At 43.4% G+C, this 22,298-nt stretch overlaps 1 long non-coding RNA gene across 1 annotated transcript in view; it reads right to left on the reverse strand.

Annotated features, from left to right (window-relative positions):
• LOC311515276 overlaps nucleotides 1–22,298 on the reverse strand; it is an 84,874-nt gene that overhangs the window by 52,842 nt on the left and 9,734 nt on the right. The window contains exon 2 of the long non-coding RNA XR_014710098.1: nucleotides 7,120–7,171. This is a non-coding gene — a long non-coding RNA (uncharacterized lncRNA). The remainder of the gene's footprint in view (nucleotides 1–7,119; nucleotides 7,172–22,298) is intronic.

Here is a 22,298-nt window from a genome sequence, read left to right on the forward strand (position 1 = left end):
GCTGGCACCTGACCAAAATGACCAATGAGGAGACAAGATACTTTCAAAAGCTGGGAGGAGGGAGAGAAACAAAAGGGTCTGTGTCTGTTGGTATGCTGCTTTGTCGGGGATAGAACAGGAATGGAGTCTTAGAACTTTTAGTAAGTAATCTAGCTAGATATGTGTTAGATTATGATTTCTTTAAATGGCTGAGAAAAGAATTGTGCTGAATAGAATGACTATTTCTGTCTGTGTGTCTTTTTTGTAACTTAAGGTTTTGCCTAGAGGGATTCTCTATGTTTTGAATCTAATTATCCTGTAAGGTATCTGCCATCCTGATTTTACAGGGGTGATTCCTTTACTTCTATCTACTTCTATTTCTATTAACAGTCTTCTTGTAAGAAAACTGAATGCTTTTTCATTGTTCTCAGATCCAAGGGTTTGGGTCTGTGGTCACCTATGCAAATTGGTGAGGATTTTTACCAAACCTTTCCCAGGAAGTGGGGTGCAAGGGTTGGGAGGATTTTGGGGGGAAAGACGTGTCCAAACTGTGTTTTCCAGTAAACCCAGTTAGAGTTTGGTGGTGGCAGTGGATATTCCAAGGACAAAGGATAGAATTAATGTGTACCTTGGGGAAGTTTTAACCTAAGCTGGTAAAAGTAAGCTTAGGAGGTTTTCATGCAGGTCCCCACATCTGTACCCTAGAGTTCAGAGTGGGGGAGGAACCTTGACACACCCCCTTTGTTGATTTCAGCTCCCTGAAACCAACCCTGTAAGTCGTGTCCTCAGTCGCTCCTCCCTGCGTCAGAGCAACGGCAAACAATCGTGCATCTGAGTTGAGAGTGCTGTCCAGAGCGGTCACAATGGAGCACTCTGGGATAGCTCCCGGAGGCCAATACCATCGAATTGTGTCCACAGTACCCCAAATTTGACCCGGCAAGGCTGATTTAAGCGCTAATCCACTTGTCAGGGGTGGAGTACGGAAATCGATTTTAAGAGCCCTTTGAGTCGAAATAAAGGGCTTCATCGTGTGGACGGGTGCAGGTTTACATCGATTTAACGCTGCTAAATTCGACCTAAAGTCCTAGTGTAGACCAGGGCTTAGGCCCACAACAGGTGGATGTCAAAAATCTGACTTCATTTACTTTGAGTGCCATTAAAATAGACGCTCACTGTGTCACTTGCCTTTACTTGCTATTTGAAGGATTCCCGATACTTAGAATGGAATATACCCCAAATACCTTGGTAAATTCAGCTACTATAGATAGTAAATGTACAGTTTTTAATGGTGCTCATTGACTGTATCTAGGAGGCCCTGGAGCTGATGACCTCTGAATATGGGTGGGCAAAAGTTTACCACATTGAGTCAAGATCATATCTCAAAGCCTAACTTGCCAACCACAAGGAGTCTGTCAAATGGCTGATAATAGCACCCACAGTTAATTGAGGAACTGTTGCTGTAGAGTTCTCCATGATTACATGTCTTTTGTATTCATTATTTGTTATTTGTATTACTGCAGTACTTAGGAGCCCCAGTCATGGATCAGGACCCCACTGAGGTAGGTGCTGTACAAACACTGAACAAAAAGATGGTTTCTGCCTCTAAGAGCTTACTGAAAATGCCTCAAAGAGGGAAGTGGATTAAAACACCACTATTTCAACAGTGGCACTCATATATAGGATATTAGTTGACTTCAATGGATATTTACATAAGCAAATGCAGGTGCATACTTGCAAGTGTATTCACTGATAGCCATGGTCTGCCTCCCAGTTTTGAAAATTTGCCCTAAAGTGGGTGGAAGCAGCAAACAACAGAAAGAGACAGCTCTGGCTGAGGGGATTTAGAGCACAATTGAATGCCGGACTCAGCTGCAAATTTGCATTCTTCAGCAGCTGCTGCTCAGTAGTCATTAGGGAGTTCAATAACGACATCCATCAGCTAAATCTGAGATCCAAATGGCAAATCTAGCCTTCAGTGTCTTTAGAGAGGTTGTATGGGATTGATTTTGATCCCAGGGTGCTGCTTTAGGCCAACAATCCTTTAAAAAAAATGATGATGTCTGATCCTGGTTCTCTGTTTATAAGGAGGACTGGTATGGCAGTTTCCAAGAAGCTTGCCTCAAGCTGAAATGATGCACCTATTGTGCAAGAATTGAAATATACACAGTACCTTCTTGAAATACAAATACAAACATTTACTTTAGGGAACCTGGTGATGGAGCTCTCCCCCAAAACACGTTGGGACATATTATAACAGATTCCAGAACGGGGAAGCCTTTAAAATGTAAGAAAAAGGTTTTCAGCACTTTTAATATACTATATGTGGAAGACAAGCACTATAGATATTTCACATCCTTTTCAGATACATTACAATCCCCCCCCACATTTCATGGAATTTGATTTTATTGATCACCATTTGTACTGATCGTATCATTTCACAATCAAAAAGGGGATTTCCCCAAAATGATTTTTAACTGCACACCACTTTATATGCCATCACAAATAGAACATAGCCTCAACACAGAAACACATAACATATACAACCACCCCACTGTATAAACGTATACAACTGTATAACATATACAACCTCCCCACTTAATAAACATGATTTGGAATAAACTATGTCTAGCCATTGTCTAAATACACATGGTGGTGAGGAGAGAATGCAAGGATCCTTCCTCACTCCCCCTGATTCAGAGTACAGGCAAACTGCAACACATGGTCTCTTGTGAGTGCAAGGACTGCTGCCAGCCTAGGAACACTCACCATCTCAAAGGGATGGCAGTAAACCTGCTCCCACTCTCTCCTCTGGTCAGACACAGAGTGGAGTGTGTGCAACACTCTCTTAAGGAGTAGATCAATTTGGGCAAGTCTCTGAAGGGACAACCTCTATTATTTGCACACAAAGGTGCGCTTGTCAGCAAATATGAGACACAGGGCTGTAGTGAGGTTTCATATTATTAAAAATTCATTATTTTTACAAAATTATACTACAGTACCTTTATCATAGGAAGTTCTATCAGATCATAGGAAGTTCCATCAAGTAGTTTGACTGAAACCTGTTACTTCTCAAAATGAAGAGAGTACATTTTGTGATACACTTGGAGAAACAGAGATCAAACTTACAAGTAGACTAGGAAGCCTAGTCTGACAGCCAGAAGATGACAGATGATGAGCATATAGAAGCCCAATTTTTAAGAAATCCTCTGTTGGCTATAAATCAGCCATAAGAAGAATCCTTGATGTGTTTGCTAAGTTTCTGGACTAGATACTAGTACAGCTTCCTAAACAGAATATGTTTACAGCACTGTCCTCTGCAAACCAGTTTCTTAATGAAATAAATTACACCAGCCTTCACATATATCAAGCCAAATCTCTACAAGAGTGTGTGTGTGTGTGAACTGCACATAGTATTTTACCCATGTAGATAGTAAAGTATAAGGTCATCTGAACATGAACACGCCAGTATATTGTGCTCATGAACCTTTCTATAATTGGAGCAATAGATTAGAACCCGGACACACCTAAATGAGGAACTGACGTTAACCCCATGCTATACCTAAACCATTCCAGGCAGTCTGTTTTGAATTTCCTAATGTGAACTACTGTTCTAATGAGTTAATTCATATTATATCAATTTCCTTCTGTCGGCTGTTTTTGGAAAAGAAATGGTATATTGTTGTCTAAGCCTTGTCCACTTCTTCCAAATCTCGATTTAGGCATTGTTATGTTTGGCTTAGGAAATGCCACTGAAGATTATCTGAAGCATTTCTATAGCAGAGATTGACCTACTGAAGTAGGATGATTAACACTTACATCAGGAAGGAGCCACAAAATGTGAAAGGATTATTAATTTCACTCTTGGTCTTAAACATGGTATTTTTAAACTCTTGTCTTCCTTTCCTGAGAAGATTTCAAAACACAAACTATAACCCCAGAAGATTTATTACAAAATCTATTTTAATGCATAAACAGAATTCACTAAACTAAAATTATGCTAACACAAAAGAAATTTGACATTTGCCAACAGCACATTTAAATTAGCTTTTTCAGCTGCTATCCTTGTTTGCCTATGAAGCAGAACTGTTTGAATTATTCATTGGGGAAAATTTATATGAGGATTTTTGGGTATTTTTCCACAAGTAAATTAATCACAAATTGCATTTTTCATTATTGACCTGCTGTTATAAATGATCAAATAGTATGCAGCAAGTAATATTTCTGACCCATTTTTCCATCAATCATCAAATAATGTGATTTTTTTGGTGTTATTTATTTTCTGACCAGCTTCATCACTGTTGCTCTCTCAGAACTTTCAGAACCTTCTGTGAAAGTCTGGAAATAGGATTTAATAGTTTCAGTTTGAGACCAGCTTCTAGTGTAACAATAGCCATATTGCACAAACCACCGTGACAATTAGTACATGAAATTAGCACATGAAATTTGCAATTAGCAATGAGCACATGAAATTTGGTAGTTTCAGCATTAGGAATGAGAATAGAGATAGTGCTTAGATACTGTAATGGTTTTTCATGGCAAAAATCATAAAGAGTTGCTTTCTTTTAACACTGAACAAAAAACTCTGTTAGAATATAGAAAACTGTATTATCCATAAAACTATTCACTCCCTTTGTCTCTCTCTGCTTCACTGTACAGCATCTGCTTAAAACCTTGTCCACGCCCCTTCTGCCTAGCTTCTGAATACAATTTTAAAGAAAGAATACACATTCTTGCACTTGCTATGGTGATAGGCACTATATTTAGTGATTCATTCTTTAGACTTAGAAAACAACATTAACAAGAGGCACGTCTGACTCATACTTAAAAATACAAGACATCAACGTGAGAAACAGCAACCCCATCATCTATAGAATTCTGAGTAATCAGTGGCTCTGCCCTTCCCTCTCCCGGCCACCCTCCAAATTCCCTATTTTTCTTTAAATGTCACTCCCAGCACCCTACACAGCGATTGAAATCCTGCCCATTATCATTCCCATAACTAATTCCTGAAGATGTCTAGACATTTTTGACTCATGGCCTGCTGGTTGTGTCACTGGGCCTTGTCCTCTGGGCTGGCTTCTCATAACACTGAGCCCTGTGTTGCTCTCCCTACAGCACAATCTCCTGTAACTCTTGGACCTTACCTGTGTCCATTTAATCCCTTATCTCCAACCACAATTAGATCATCTCTAAATATCTCTGCTACTCAAGTTCTCTAGATCTCACCTGAGGGGCCCTGTATTAATTTAGCTCTGCTAATCTACCTGGAGACTTACACTAACTGCTAATTTAGTAGAGCCCAAAATCTCTCTGACTGTTCCTGTGCTGCAGACTGCTGGGATCTGTGGGAATAAAGTGCATATAAATAGAAAAAGAAGCCTTAAATATTTAGTCTTTCAGCACTTCATTTTCCTGTGACTTTCAAACACTTCTCAGTTGCACATTGGAGACATTAACAAACACTTTCCTCCCATAAGAAATGGATTTAATGTGCAGAGTTTATTAGTCTCTCTCTTTGGGAGAAATTCCCCTCTGTGCAGAGGTTCCAAATAAGGCTACTGTGCTACTTAAGTCCCACGTCAGCCTTATTTTAAGGCTTTGGGTGTGATTCTGTTCTCTCCTGTTTCCCAGCTTTGCTCAGCATAGTGGATGATGGTGGCGTGGGGCCATCGGGAGATGGTTATGGCTCTCTGATTCTCACTGGCTGGCTGCAGCATAATTGTGAGCAGCCTAGTGCAGAATGGCATAAGGTCCCTAGGCTTCCCCTGCTCCGACACACACTTTCCCTCCATTGGCATGCAACCTCTGCTGGAGGTGGGGGCGCATCTGGAGCAGGAGCCAGTTCTATGCCAGAAGGTACATCCCCTCTGCCAGAGGAATTCTCTGCTGGCCACTTATGGCCAGAATCTTAGCACATGCCACTGCCTGAGTACAAACTTAAGTAGGACTTTTCTCACAGGCGTGAATTTCATGTGTAAGAGAGCTTTCATTTCCATTTCTCCTGAGCATGAGAAGATGAATGTCAATAACCCTCCTTGAGGTCCTGGCGACTACTAAATGGCCTACATGTTCGTCTTGGGCGGGGCGGGGTCGCTACATTTCCATGGTCATTTTTTGGTGTTTGTGGGCAGCTTGTGCTTACCTTGCCGCTGTTAAGATGCAGCTGTGCATCTGCTAGCTAGTGCAGTGTAAAATGAGATTGTGTTCAGTTTGTATTAATAATTTCTTAGTTCATTTAAGATTTTTGAGAAAAATACGATTAGTGTTTTTACTTATATTACACTCTCTTTCTTAGAATTTGAGGCAACTTTGGCTGCAAACTAACAGAGCCAAATTTTTTGCTGGTGCAAACTGGGGCCTCACCATTGAAATCAGTGGTGCTGCACCAGTTTACACCAGCAGAGAATTTGGCCCATAGGTCTACAAAGAGGAAGAAGAAAGCTCTGCAATACCATGCTCTCACAACGAACACTTATTTTTTACATTTTCTTAAGATAGGGAGCATTTTTCTTTAATCAAAGTTCTGGCTGCATTTTTTACTATGGAGGATGTGGACCACAAATAGAAACATCAAAAATTAAATTATTATAATTTTCAATCGTTGCACCTGTGTAGCCTTCATTTTCAATGAAGCATATAGCCCAAACTCAATATCAGATAATGTTTCATTATCCTCAAACCACTGTTGATATAATAACTTCTATTTTAGGTTACAAGTAAAGAGAAGAACAATGTGACCCATTTAAAAACTCCCTCACAGGAGAATATTAGCAAGACATTTATCATTCCTGTTTAATTTTGTTGATAAGAACCATCTGATAGAAGCATTTCTTTGTTGCAAAACTAATAGCAATGTAGGATGTAACTGATGGCTGTACATGCACTTTGCAGTAGTACTGAGAAATAGATTTTTTGTTTGTTGCCCATTCAGTTTGGATGGGTAAAGAAAAAGGAGAAAATTCACTGTTGAATACATCAGTACAGGGAGGCTAAAGTTAGAAAAAAATAGGTGTACAGGAAACAAAATATTGCTTATATTCTCTGTAAATAGGTAGCCCCCAAATTACAGGTATGCATTTAATTGTATCTTGCTGCTGGTATTTGTCAATAATTTCTATTAGAAGGAATTCCTATACAAACCTGCATGAGGAACACATTAATTTCAATGGGCCTGATCCTCTGCTCAGGATACCTGGGTGGGAGGAAGAGAGGAGACAGAGGTGGCTATGAGGGAATGACAAACAGTAGCAAGCAAAAGCAAAAATAAAAAAACCCTATAGCGATAGTGGATGTTTTCCTTAATGCATTTTTAAGGTCCGATACAATAAATTATGGTCTGAAGTAAATATTTCTATGTTTTACAATATTTTCCAGTATTTATATTCACCTGACTACAATAACTCTAAAAAAAAGAATGAAAGAAAACAGGCTAAGATAAGATGTGGAAGGGAGAAAGGCTCATACAGTAAGAAACATTTATTAAATGTTGTTCTTCTCCAGTACTTTAGTTTGCTCAGGTCCATATAGTATGATGAATGAGGTAATATGACAACTGGTCTGGTTATTTTTTAAAGTGTGCTGTTGTGATAATGGTAAATATGAAACTTCTTATAAAACCTTATTTCTTTGATTTATTAACTAATATTGAAATTATGTCAATGAAGAAATTAGGTTAATGTAGGCAATTGATTCTGTGACATCCTAACTTTATAAGTCTGCTTTTGGAGGGATGTTTCCATCATGTATTTCTGATAACAGGAGTCTTCATCACCCCTTACTCACTTTGAGAAGTCTCATTGAAATCAATTGACAAAGGCTCTGTGGGGAAGGGAAAGCATCCTCAGGGATGGCCTTCTGTTCTGTATGCTTCTTAGCATCCCCTTCTCATGGCAGGGTAAATTCCTTAGGAACCCCACTATCCCTGACTTACTGTGCATCCCTGTGACTGTGTAGTATACCTTTCATCCACACCAACTTGCTGTCACCTAAGTAGCAGAGGCCTACCGTCTTAGATTTGACACGGAAGGGATTCTGCACATACAGGAGATCATGTAACAGAGCTACTCTATTACCTTTTGTATTATTTTCCTTGTGTCCATGCCAGTTTGCTTCACCCACTTTAAGGAAAGGGAGATTTAGACTTATGATTTTTATCTTGATAACATATTGAAAAACATACATTTCTTCATATTGGCTTCATTGAACATATTAGGGAACATGGACACAGAAGCAATCACCGAAGCACTTTCCTTATGTTAGTGTGGGGCATGGCAATGCATAATCGTACCATTAATATCAGATGTTTCCAGTGCTGTTAGCAATAATGGTGATAACCTTGTGGGTACTAACCTTGTGGAGTTCCCAGGTTTCAGTATCTGAGGGTCCTACCACATCCAAACATCCAGTCATCCTGGCCTTGAGTTCTACTTCTGATCCACAGACATACTCATGTGCACCGAGGCATTTCCAACCAGTTATGTACCCGAACAACCTCTCATCACTTTCTGCTCCCTACTTCCTTCACTGTGGGCTTGATCCTGTGCCCATGTAAGCCAATGGAAAAGCTCCCTCTCATTTAAATGGTGTAGAATCAGGGCCTGTGTGAGCTGTCATACTCTCTTGGTGCTACCTGTGGGCTGCCAACATGTGACCCTTAGTTTCTTCACTGAGCTGCAGGCCAGATCCAAAACCTTATCCCCTAATGGGCCCAGCTTACCCTGTGGCACACAGGATAGACAGAATGTGTATTTGTAGTTGAGTTCAGAAGAGGCAATGACAGCGAAGAAAAGGAAGCATGGATGTTTAGCAGGGATAGGATTAACATGTTATAAGGAATTTGATACTTGCGACATGGGTTTCATATTTTTCTATGCAAGATTTTGGCTAGGCTATCACTTTCAATCATCAGCTGAGACCAGTGGCATGAGGAAACTGGAGGAGACGGAGACCATAGGCAATAATAATTTTCAAATGTCTGATATCTGGAGCATCTGAAATTTCATTTGGACACCTCAGGGTACACTTAGGGAGAATGATTTGAGGTGTGACCTGGACTTATGTAACCTCCTAATGTAATATAATGTATCAAGTGAGAAGTCAACTATGACTTTCAAAAGGAAACTAGTTGATAACATTTTGACAGAAAACGAATGTGAAAAGAAAAGATTTCAGTTAGTTTCTTGGTTGGTTATTTGAGAGGAAGGTTACTTGTAAAAAGCATTTACCATAGGGTAGATTTGTTTCCAGCAGTATAGTGCTGTCATCTCTCTAACTTCATTAATGCTTCACTGAACTGCTCTAGAGCCATTAGACTGGCCCCTCTCACATGCGTTCTGGCTATGAATGCTTTCTTTGTCTTCACTGTTAGAGTGAAAAATGAAAGACGCTGGAGTGGAACTGATTTTGCATGCTGAGAATCCGTGTGAGTGTGAATAGAAAGACCCTCCCTCAATCTAACATCTATTGATTTTTTTTTCTATTTAGAAACTGCTGAAACTATAAGGAATAATCAGGTGTGTGGGGTGTGTGTTTAAACTGCTTTGAGAACCAATAGGAAGCAAAGCTAGTAGAGAGGCCCTGGGGAATACTCCAACAAGTTTACATATATTTTTAAGAGGAAAAAAAATGAAGATATTTACAATATCTAGGCACTGATTTCTGAGAATTATTTATGAGAGACATTTTGACAGAAGATAAAATAACTTAATGAATAAAAGAAAGAACATTTATAAAATAAATGTATATTTTCCCATATATCTCTATACTATATACAAAAAAGCTACCCTGATAGAATGTTATGAAGGTTGCAAAATCAACACTCAGCAGTTAGAAAATACCAGAGTTAAGGTTGCCTGTGCAATGCAGTGTTGTCACAGTATGCAGATAGCTTGAAACAATAGCTTTAAAAAGCACTAACATCCCCATTCATTTCAATGGAATGTTAACTCTGGAAGCTAATAGTGACAATAAACAATGTCCACAAGTTAACTGTTTCATTGCTGATTAATTTAGCAGCAATATCCATCTACTCTGAGAGAGTGGTGGACATGGGCTAGTGTTACCATCAACCCTTGAAGAAGGCATGTGAGGAGTGGTTTGGAAAAAGGCACTGACATCAAAGCCATCAAATTGAACTATCTTTTTTATTTTTGAACAGTGAAAAAAACCTTAAACCTATTTTAACATCATTCACAGCAAGATTGTGCCCTGCTCTTATGAGTCTATGCAGGGGAGAAAGTGAAGCCCTTCCTCTACTCCATATGTGGCTGTGTGGGAGCTACCAGATCTCAGGTCCGGCCCCATGAGAAAGAGCAGGCCTGCTTGCCAAGTGGCAAGTTGATGGGAAGGGGCACATAGTAGGCAAAGTGATGGCTCCTGCTACTTCTCCCTGCATATGAGTGGGGCACAGCATGCTATCTCTGGTAAAGACCTGACACCTAATCTCATCAGTAGAAAAGTACTTTTTTTAGTAGGAATTTGCCATTTCATGCAGTACATCATTTAAAAAGTGATGCTACAGTGATTTTGTGAGCTTTTAAATAATTAAGGTGCATTTTTTTTTAATGTTTGCAGTGTCTTGGGCTTAGTACATTGGGCATTGTCTGACAGTTCATTTTCACCATTATACTGAAAAAAAGTAAAAATATGGTTACACAGCAAGCTGCTTCAGATACTCTGTCAGCAACAATCTAAATATAAAAGAATGTACATTTATATATATATATATATATTCACACACACATAGACACATTTATTTAGTTATCTGTAACTTAGTGAAGTTGCACGTCAGCTCTCATTGCCACAGGCTAATAGCCTGTAACAAAGCTCAGCATCAAAACCAACCACTAAAAAATAAGGGAAAGTGATCAGGAACAGTCAGCATGGATTCACCAAGGGAAGGTCATGCCTGACTAATCTAATCGCCTTCTATGATGAGATTACTGGTTCTGTGGATGAAGGGAAAGCAGTGGATGTATTGTTTCTTGACTTTAGCAAAGCTTTTGACACGGTCTCCCACAGTATTCTTGTCAGCAAGTTAAAGAAGTATGGGCTGGATGAATGCACTATAAGGTGGGTAGAAAGTTGGCTAGGCTCAACGGGTAGTGATCAATGGCTCCATGTCTAGTTGGCAGCCGGTATCAAGTGGAGTGCCCCAAGGGTCGGTCCTGGGGCCAGTTTTGTTCAATATCTTCAATAATGATCTGGAGGATGGTGTGGATTGCACTCTCAGCAAATTTGCAGATGATACTAAACTAGGAGGAGTGGTAGATATGCTGGAGGGCAGGGATAGGATACAGAGGGACCAAGACAAATTGGAGGATTGGGCCAAAAAGAAATCTGATGAGGTTCAATAAGGATAAATGCAGGGTCCTGCACTTAGGTCGGAAGAACCCAATGCACAGCTACAGACTAGGGACTGAATGGCTAGGCAGCAGTTCTGCGGAAAAGGACCTAGGGGTGACAGTGGACAAGAAGCTGGATATGAGTCAGCAGTGTGCCCTTGTTGCCAAGAAGGCCAATGGCATTTTGGGGTGTATTAGTAGGGGCATAGCGAGCAGATCGAGGGATGTGATCATTCCCCTCTATTCGACATTGGTGAGGCCTCATCTGGAGTACTGTGTCCAGTTTTGGGCCCCACACTGCAAGAAGGATGTGGATAAATTGGAGAGAGTCCAGCGAAGGGCAACAAAAATGATTAGGGGTCTGGAACACATGACTTATGAGGAGAGGCTGAGGGAACTGGGATTGTTTAGTCTGCAGAAGAGAAGAATGAGGGGGGATTTGATAGCTGCTTTCAACTACCTGAGAGGTGGTTCCAGAGAGGATGGTTCTAGGCTATTCTCAGTGGTAGAAGAGGACAGGACGAGGAGTAATGGTCTCAAGTTGCAGTGGGGGAGGTTTAGGTTGGATATTAGGAAAATCTTTTTCACTAGGAGGGTGGTGAAACACTGGAATGTGTTACCTAGGGAGGTGGTAGAATCTCCTTCCTTAGAAGTTTTTAAGGTCAGGCTTGACAAAGCCCTGGCTGGGATGATTTAATTGGGGATTGGTCCTGCTTTGAGCAGGGGGTTGGACTAGATGACCTCCTGAGATCCCTTCCAACCCTGATATTCTATGATTCTATGAAGGGGAAACTCAGAGGAGAGAAAGCTGGTCATAGCTACTGAGACATGTTTCTCTCAGAGGCTTTTGCGGATTCTTACGGTTCACTAACCATGCCCAAATTAGAGATTGGTACCAGCGATTTTATTGTGATATTTACTCTACTTACTGCAATGTATTGCAGCGCATTACATCAAACGAAGGTCTAAAGGATGGTTGCACACCTGAAAACATATTTATGCATTTTCCATGCCCTCTGAACCTTCCAAGACCTGATCCTAAAAGGTACCGATCCGCCTCACTGAAATCAAAGGGAAGAGAGAAATTCAGCAAAAATCTTCCCCTTTTGGTGATTTGAAACTGCTGTTTCCTGGTGGGTCATAAGATACTGATGCTGAAATGTGTCATTGGCTGGCCGCACTTCACTTTGGTCCAGTGGGGTTTGGGTGGAAACTTCTGCATTTGGTGTGTGGGTGGAATATTTTATTTATTTATTTATTTATATATAAATGGCAGCTGTTTGCAGCTGCTCAGAGTTTTGGAATGCTTGGAGTAGTCCCTCTGCAATTCCGAAAGTGCATATGCATATATATGTGGAAGATCTGAGTTTTTAAAGCTTTGATATCACAGAACAAAACTCTTTAGTGATTCTTTTTACGGCAGATTTGATTTTAAGATAGAGATTAACATCTTCTTGTGTTCCTGTCTGGTAAAAAATCTGGCACAGTTGTCATAAATTTTCTTGCGCTTTAAAAACAATGATGATTAATCATGAGTTATAGTATAAAGGGAGGCATTGTACTCCATTGAAAATGGCACTGGACCAGGACTTGATAGACTTGCATTCTATCCCTGTCCACTTTGTCACAACATGTCACCTGTCTCAGTTTCCCCATCTGTGAAATGAAACATCTATAAATTCATGCTAACTCAACATTACCATTCTCACTTCTCTCTTGCCACCTGACTGTGAAAACCTCCTTAGGGGAATTCAGCTGCCAGTGGCTGGCACTACAATCCCTTCTCGCCAGGTTTTGCATGCTAGAGGAGTAGACTTATTTACTAACGTATTTCTTCTAATGTATATACATTACAACAAAAATGCTGAAGAAAAGTGTGAAGTGCTTTTTATATGGGCTAAAGCCCTGATCATACAGATCAGAATGAAACCAGCAGCTTTTCAAAATATGACCAACTACAAATAAAAACTAAGCCCTGTCAGGAGCCAATGTGCAGCAGAGCCTGTCTCTGGGCAACCTGACTGAATGCAGCTGATTCTGAAAGAAGCTGTCTGATTGACTGCACCACCAGATCGGTTGCAGGAGTCAGCAGGCTGATACCTAAGCAGCAGCAGCAGCAGCAGCAGTCCAGTGGCTTACGAAGATGAGTGGTGCGAAATATGCAAAGCTAAAGAAACAGTTGGGCATCTGCTATGGGAATGCAGGGAGAATTAGAAAGAAAGAAAGGTTCTTTATGAAGAATGGAGATGCCTCAAGGTGAAAGAATACAGTCTGACAGGATTGGTGAGAGTACTGGGGAAAAATATGGGTAGCATTAAAGAAAGCACTACTGCGGTTTTCTTAAGAATACAGGACAGAGTAAGAGGATGTGGATTTTTGAATATGTTAAAGCTGCGGTAAGGTGGTAGTCATAGCCTCACAGGCTGAGGCTGCTGCACCATAAAACGTCAGGAAAAGAAAGAAAAAGAAAGTCGAGCAGTTGCTCAACACAGTCCTAGCTCACAGCTGTGCTTTGTCCTGTTTCTAGCCTTGTTCCATTCCCAGCCTGTACCCGCTTCTTGCTCCAGCCCCCAGCTTCTTTCTGACTCCTGGCTCAGACCCTTGGCTCTGCCTTCTGACTGTGACTCCAGTTAACCTTTGCACTGAGGCTTCAGCTTCTGACTCTTGGCTCTGATCCTTGGCTTTGCTCCTGCTCTCCCCCGCCCTCCAGTCTGGATCCAGCTGTAACTGGTAGGCCAGGCTCTTGCTCCAACCATTAGGCAAGACTGCCCATGACCTAGTTGCTGGTAGTTTGAATAGCACAAGAAATTAAACATGAGTGGTGTGATAGACCCAGGCCAGCTGGGTACAGCAGAGTAGCATTATTGGGATCCAGGAAGTGCTAAAGGACCCCCCCCCAGCCTAAGAGGGGGATCCACAGGACCTGGAAAACCAAATAATTATGGGGGACAACTAATGAAATAACAGGGACAGGAGTGTGGTCAAAGGGTCAAACGAAGGGAACCAGACGGGGACACCGAGCAGAGAACCCCGGACAGCGCCCACTGGTCCTCGAAGGCATCAAGGGAGTCAGTGGACGCCGCCCAGAGGAACTCTGCCTAGAGGCGTGAATGGACGGAGGATCGGAAATAGGCCCCACAGTCACAGGAGACTCCATCAGCCAACCTCCTCACCCTGGTTTTATAGATGGCCACTTTAGCCAGGGCCAGGAGGAGGTTGACCAGGAGGTCCCGTGACTTAGTGGGGCCATGGATAGGGAGTGCATAGATAAGGAGATGAGGGGAAAAGTGCAACCAAAATCTTAACAAAGGTTTGTGAGGAGCTGAAATAGGGGCTGCAGCCTGGCACGCTCCAGGTATATATGTGCCAGGGTTTCCCTCATGCCGCAAAAGGGGCAGGTATCTGGGATGGGGTGAACTGCGCCAAGTACATGCCCGTGCTCAAGGCCCGGTGAAGGAGCTGCCAACTGATATCCCCGGCGGGCCTCCGGACCAGGGTGGAATATAGGCTGGCCCACCAGGGCTCCTCACCCTCTAGAGGTGGCAGGAGGTCCTGCCACTTTGTGTCAGGGCACGATGTGAGGGTGAGGACGTGAAGGGTGTGGAGCATGAGCGTGTATAGATGTTTCCTTGGTGCAGTCTGGAAATGGACTTGCAGCCGGCTCACGGTGAAGGGATGGGGGGGTGTCGGTCGGATCCACGGGGCAGGGGCCTGATGAAAAGGTCCAGAGAGTCTGGGGTGGAGGGTGGGCGGGGCGCACCCTCTCTTAGGACCCGGTCGAGGTAAACCCGAGCAGCGGGCGGCAAAGCGGCCCTCACCTCCTGAAGTACGCTCCAGGGAGTACAAGGCCTGGAGAGCGCCGTGCACTGAGAGAGCGTTAGGGGATCCAGCCAGTCTCCCTGGTCATGGTGCAGGAGGTCTCCGACTCTGGTGAATTCTGCCAGAACCAACCTCTGGCGCACCGAGGGGGACTCCCCACCTGCACACAGAGCTGGGGGTTGTGTAGCAGGGGCTCCGCGAGGAGATCTGCCCCCACGGTGGCCGCCACGGACCTGATTGCTGAGAACAGTTTCCAGGTCCAGAGGAGGTCCTGGTAGAAGACCGGCAGCCCAGAGAGGTCTCGCGGAAGACCTCTCAGATGGAGATAAAGGAGCTGCTGGTCATATCGGAGCCCTTGGAAGCAGCGCAGGAAGACATGCACCAGTACGCTCCATGCCGGATGACCTGCACCATAAAGGAGCCTCTGCAGGGCCTGGAGGCAGAAGACGTGGACCTAAGTGTGGAGATGCTTCAGGCCCTGACCTCCATCCTCCCGGGGTAGATGGAGAACCCCTGCAGAGACCCAGTGCAGTTGTAACCAGAAGAACTCCAGAATCGATGTCCGGAGGTTGGCCAGGAAACCCGGGGCTGGGACCAGGGTGTTGAGATGGTACCAGAGCATGGACAGGACTAGTTGATTAAGCACCAGCGCTCTCCCTTGAAGGGAGAAGCACCGGAGTAGTCCTGTCCATTTCCGGAGCTGCTCTAGCACCCTGTCCTCTAAACTGTGCCAGTTCTCCGGCAGAGACGGATGTGTGGCAGAAAGGTAAACGCCGAGATAGAGCAGATATAAAAGGGCTCACTCCAGTCAGGCAGGGAGGAGCCAGAGGAGAGGAAGTATGGCTGAAGGGCTGGTTAATGAAGACACCCTCAAGTCATTGGTAAGGGAAATCTAAGGTAAGGGTGAAGAAGGGAGAAGCAGGAGAGCTGTGGGGAAGTGGCCCAGGAAAATGTAACAACTCTGGCAGTGAAAGGTTGGGTGCCAACAGCTGCTACCATTAGGGTCCCTGGGCCGGAATCCAGAATAGAGGGCGGGCCTGGGTTTCCCTCCCCAACCGACCACTGCAGAAACACCTCCTGGGAGGGGAAAACAGGCCCTTGTCAGAACAGGGGGCTAAACTGTTTTGGCATGAGGCTGTAGGAGCAACAGAGACTGTGGGAATTCTCTCACCAAACTCCATTGCTGGCTTATGATGAAAAGGGCTCAGTAGACTGTATCCCTGGCCCTACAGAGAGAAGGGCTACATGGAGGGTTGCAGTGAGCCTCTGAAGCTAGCATAAACTGCCTGGAAGCGTGAGACCTATGGGAACAAGGTCGGAGCTCTGCCACAGTGGGTAGGGGGCCGGACTGCCCTTCAGATTCCATAAGGGCAGCTGTGCTCTTGCTAGATATTTTGGGAATCCTGCAGAATCTATGGGCCCTGATTATGGCCATGTGGATACAAACTGCAGCCCTGCAGCCCTACCATCCAGCCTGTATCTCCCCCTCCAGCTTCTAGGGAGCCGGAGATTCCAGTGTCAGGTAAGTTTGACAGGAACCGTAACAAGTTCTGCAGTTTTATGAACCAGCACCAGCTACTGTTCATGCGATATCCCCATCCATTCTCCAGATGTTAACTGGAGAGGCCCTGGCATCATGCTTCAGGTTTATGCCTATATTGTGGGGAATCTGGACACTATGCCATGGATTGCCCCACTAAGAACTGGGTCTTGTCTCAACCAGAAAGACTGCAGGCCTCAGCCCTGATGCAGGGGGTCGTCTTCACTCCGGGGCCCTTTATCTACCAGTATTCTCGATATGTGTGGCCACTATGCCAGCACCATCCAACTTCCCCTTGGCTTACAACATCCCACCATCTCAGAGGTCGAACTGAGGGTGCTTGTGGATTCAGAGGGCCTCCAACAATTTCATGGACTTAGGCTTTGCCCTGGTTCACAACATTCCAATTCAGTGCAAGAGCACCCCTATTTTGGTGGAGTTTATCAGTGGATCCCCCTTAGCCTCTGGCCTGATAATTTATCAAATGGCACCCTTGATTGTTATCATGCTCCAGGGTCACAGGACCTACAGTTCGGTCTGATCCATACATCTGACTCTCCCATTATCCTTGTTGTTTCCTGGCTCATCACCCATGATCTATGCATTGACTGGGGGCCAGGCACTGTCCTGTTTGCATTGAGACTCTGCTGTCAATTTTGCCTCTTAAAATCATGTCCCGGACCAGAAGCCCCCCACAATCTCCACCACCTATCTGTGAATTCAGAGACTTCAGGATGTACTCTGAGGAGCCATCCCTTCTCAACAGCTTCAGGAATTGTGGTGAAATACTGAGATTACACTGATGTTTTGATAGGAAGAGGGCTGATACCTTGTCACCGCATCACAGTTATGATTGTCCAATTGACTTGCAATCTGGAGCTGAGTTCCCTGTTGGCTTTATGTACTCCCTTTTGGAACGTGAATTCCAGATGCTCCAGGAGTACCTCTGCGAGAAACTGGAGAAAGAGTTCATTTGCCCCTCCACTTCTCTGGCAGTGGCTCCAATCATCTCTGTGGCAAAGAAGGATGGCTCTTTATGTCCCTGTGTTGACTACTGAGCTCTGAACAAAGTGATGGCCTGAAATCACTACTCCTTGCCACTTATTAATAAACTCTGAGAGGCTCTGTTCAACCAAGATTGTTACTAAGTGGGATCTTTGAAGGGGCCTACAGTCTGGTCTGAACCAGGGAAAGGGACAAATGGAAGACTGTGTTCCACACCTGATACAGACATTTTCAATATTTTGTTATGCCTTTTGGGTTGTGTAATACTCCAGCCATGTTCCAGAATTTTGTCAATGTTATCTTCTGGAACATATTGGACCAGTTTGTGATTATTTATTTGGATGTTATTCTTGTTTGCCACGTTCTCAGCAGACTCTGCCAAAACCATCTTTATGCCCAACTGGAGAAATGTGAGTTTGACATAAGAATGACCATATGAGTCAGACCAATGGTCCATCTAGCCCAGTATCCAGTGTCTCACTGTGGCCAGTGCCAGATGCTTCTGGTAGTTGGAGGGTTAGGGTTAGTGACACCTGGAGCATGGCGTTGCATCTCTGACCATCTTGGCTACTAGCCATTGATGGACCTGTTCTTTATGAACTTATCTAATTCTTTTCTGAACCCAGTTATATTTTTGGCTTTCAGAACATCCCATAGGAATGAGCTCCACAGGCTGACTGTGCATCATGTGAAGAAGTACTTCCTTTTGTTTGTTTTATACTTGCTGCCTGTTAGTTTCATCGGGTGACCTCTGTTTCTTGTGTTATGTGAAGGGGTAAATAACACTTTCCTATTCACTTTTTTCCATTCCATTCATGATTTTATAGATCTTTATCATATCCCTCCTTAGTAGTCTTTTCTAAGATGAACAGTCGCAGTCTTTTTAATCTCTCCTCATATGGAAGCTGTTCCATATCCTTAATAATTTTCATTGCTCTTATCTGCACCTTTTCCAATTCTAATGTATCTATTTTGAGATGGGATGACCAGCACTGCATGCAGTATTTAAGGTGTTGGGCATATAATGGATTTATATAATGGCATTATGACATTATCTGTGTAGTTTCTACCCCTTTCCCAATGGTTCCTAACATTCTGTTAGCTTTTTTGACTGCTGCTGTACACTGAGAGAATGTTTTCAGAGAACTATCACAAAGACACAGCTGAGTTCCTTGGGGTGTATCACTTCCCCCGAAGAAATAACAATGGGCCCATGAAAGGTATCTGCCATCTCTGGATATAAGAGGCATTCAGTGATTTCTTGGGTTTACCAATTTCTGCAGGTGTTTTATCAAAGGATTCTCTGACCTAGTAGCCCTGATAATTGCGCTTCTCTGAAAGAGTTCACTTCATCTGGTCGCCAAGTGCATAGTTAGCATTTGATCAGCTAAAGAAATCTTTTACCTCTTTTTGGGCACCCAGGTCCTGCCATGCTCTTCACACTAGAGGCTTTGAACTTTGCCATCTGAGTCATTCTGTCACACATACAGGCCCTCATAATAATCCATTCCAGCCCTATGCCTTCTATTTGTGAAAACTAACCCCCACTGAGAAGAATTATGATACCTGGGATAAATTATGTGCAAGAAAAGTAGCATTTAAAGAATGGAGACACTTTCTGCAGAGAGCTTGGTCCCCAGTCCAGGTTCTTACCAACCACAAGAATCTGGAATATCTCTGAACTGCTCATAGAATTAACCAGCAACAGATCTGCTGGTTGCTTTTCTTTGACAGATTCAACTTCCTTGTCACCTATTGCACTGGATTACAGAATGGGAAGGCAGATGACCTATCATGCAAAGATGAATACTCTGAGTCAGATGCAGCTCTCTTGACTACCATTTTATGCCATCAAACGAAGATCTGATGTCTCTCCTCCAGTCCCTGCTTCCCCAAGACCTGCAAACTACTAAGATCTGTCAAATCCTAAATCCTCCTACTGTTCCACCTGGTTGGGGGCTTCATTTGAAGGATGGTCTACTTCATTATGGAAGGCACCTTTACATCCCAGAGGGCCAGCTCAGACTCAAGGTGTTAAAGTTGTGTCATAATACACTGTCTGCCAGTCGCTTCAGACACTCTAAGACCTAATATTACGGAATTTCTGGTGGCCAGTGTTGAGTACTGATGTCAAGAGGTAAATTTAGTTCATGAGATCTGTGCTGTCAGAGCAAGTGCCCATATGCCAAACCACTCAGTCTTCTCCAGGCTTTGCCTGTCTCATCTTGGCCCTCGTCCTTGCTGTCCTTCGATTTCATTGTCGAGCTAGTTTGCTCCCAGAATTGCATTGTCATCTTCATCACTGTCATTACAAGGCACATTTTATTTGAATTCGCTCCTCCCCAACCGCTCAGGCAATGGCCCACCTTTTTCTAGATGATGTTTTTTCACTCCATGTGCTGCCCACAGGAATAGTCTCAGCTTGAGGTCCACAATTCACTTCCTATTTTTGGTGCACACTTTCAGAAATGGAACTGTTTACCTCCTTGACCTATCACCCACAGACTAGGCAGAAAGAACAGAAGAACCAGATCCTCAGACAATACCACTGTTGCTTTCTCGGTTATCGTCAAGATGACTGGGACATCCTCCTGACATAAACAGAGACTGTTTACAACAACTTCACTCCATGCATCCACCCGACATAGTCCAGTCTATGCAAACTATGGATTCCACACTCTCCTTCACTTTGCTGCACCTACAGACTCCCAAGTCCCTGCCGCAGCAGATCTAGCAGCCCATCTTCACCAGGTACATCAAGAGCTTACCAAACACCTGGAAGCCACCAAGAAGGCATATAAACATCATGCCAACCCAAAAAGCCATGTCTTATCAACTCTGTCTGTAGGAGATAAGGTCTGACTGTCGTCAAAACACCTCAGATCAACTTGTCCTTTAGCCAAACTGTATCACCGGTACCTAGGGCTGTTTAACACCACGGAACAAAAAAATCCCGTAGCATTTAGGCTACAGTTGCCAGAATCCTTGGAGGTCCACCTGGTCTTTCATATGTTCCTTCTGAAACCTTATGCAGAAAATCCCTTTCCTGGCCACAGTGCTTCATCGTCACTTCCCACAGATGCCCAGGGCCAAGAGGAGTACAAGGTCTGGGAAATCCTACACTTCAAGGAAGTCTAAGCAAGCTCTGTTATCTGTGGGATTGGAAGGGCTATGGACTGCAAGAATGATCGTGGGATCCAGTAGAAAACATCCATGCTCCATGTATCTCATATGTGTCTTACATCAAAACCACCCCCTGAAACCAGGTCCCATGGCCCTTAGGAGTTGCCTTTGAAGGGGGGTACTGTCAGGAACCAGCCTGCAGCACAGCTAGTCTCAGGGCAACCTAATAAGCACATCTGATAGAAGCTGTCTGACTGCACCACCTGATTGCTTGCAGGAGTCAGCAGGCTGACACTTCAGTTCAGTAGCAACAGCAGTCTGGCAGCCACTCAAATCCTTCCTACCCACAGTTACGCTTGGTCCTGTCCCTGCCTCTGCAGTCTCTAGCCTCAGTCCAGTGACAGCTTGTACTTGATCTGGTCCCCACTTCTTGACTTCTGACTCTTGGCTCAGACCCTTGGCTGTGCCTTGTGACTGTGATTCCATTTAGCTCTTGGGCTTAGGCTTTGGCTTCTGACTCCTGGCTCTGACTCTTGGCTTTGCTCCTACACCTGCCTCATCTGGATCCAGTTCTAACTAATAGTTCAGATGCTTGCTCCAACCATTATGATAACCCTCCTCTCCCCCCCTCCCCCATGGCAATCACTGAGATTGTCACTGACAATCCTCAATTGCCCACCATTCTGGCTTCAATAGAACTATGTTGATTTATACCAGATGGAAGTCTGGCCTATTGATCTTTGCAGCAGCATGACACGGTGATCTCAGTCTTTCCTGTCCTTTGACCACCTGGACACTCTATGAATGCTTTCTCCCTCTGGATGTTTATAGATATTGGTCTGAAATAGATATTGGTCTTATTGCTGTATCTTACTATTACTATGTTTTTTCTTGTTTATAGTTGGTGCTTCAAAAGAGCTAATTTCCCAGTGTTTAGGAAAATTATGAGCAACATTGACTGGGAGGAAAAATTTAGACAGGAATATATGTATGAAAATTGGAAGTTCTTTAAAAATTTATTAGATGGTTAACAAGCCACAATTTCACGGTGAAGAAGGAGGATAAGTTTGCTAAAGCCCATCCTGATTCAGTGGTGAAGTGCAGACAGCAATTAGAAAAAAACAATAAATACCAGAAAAAGGGGGGAATAGATAGCAATCAATATAAATCAGAAGGTATGAAGTGCAGAAAATTGATAAGGGAAGCTAAAGACATTGGGGAAATCCATGACTGGTGGGACTAAGACCATTAAGGAGGAATGTTTTTAAAGTATATTAGGAATGACAGAAATCCAAGCAATGATATTGGCCCATTACTATATGAAATGGTAAAACAGTTAATGATTAAGCTTGGAAGGATTAGATTTTTTTATTGGTAAAAATATTGGTGAACATCAATTTCATCATACACACACAAACCAACAAAAAGTATTTCCATCAATGATAACTGAAATTTACAGATAGGCAAAGTAAGAAAAATACTGCTTGAGA

The sequence above is a fragment of the Lepidochelys olivacea genome (assembly GCF_965140295.1).
Source record: "Lepidochelys olivacea isolate rLepOli2 genome assembly, chromosome: 2".
In the NCBI taxonomy this organism is placed as follows: Eukaryota; Metazoa; Chordata; order Testudines; family Cheloniidae; genus Lepidochelys; species Lepidochelys olivacea.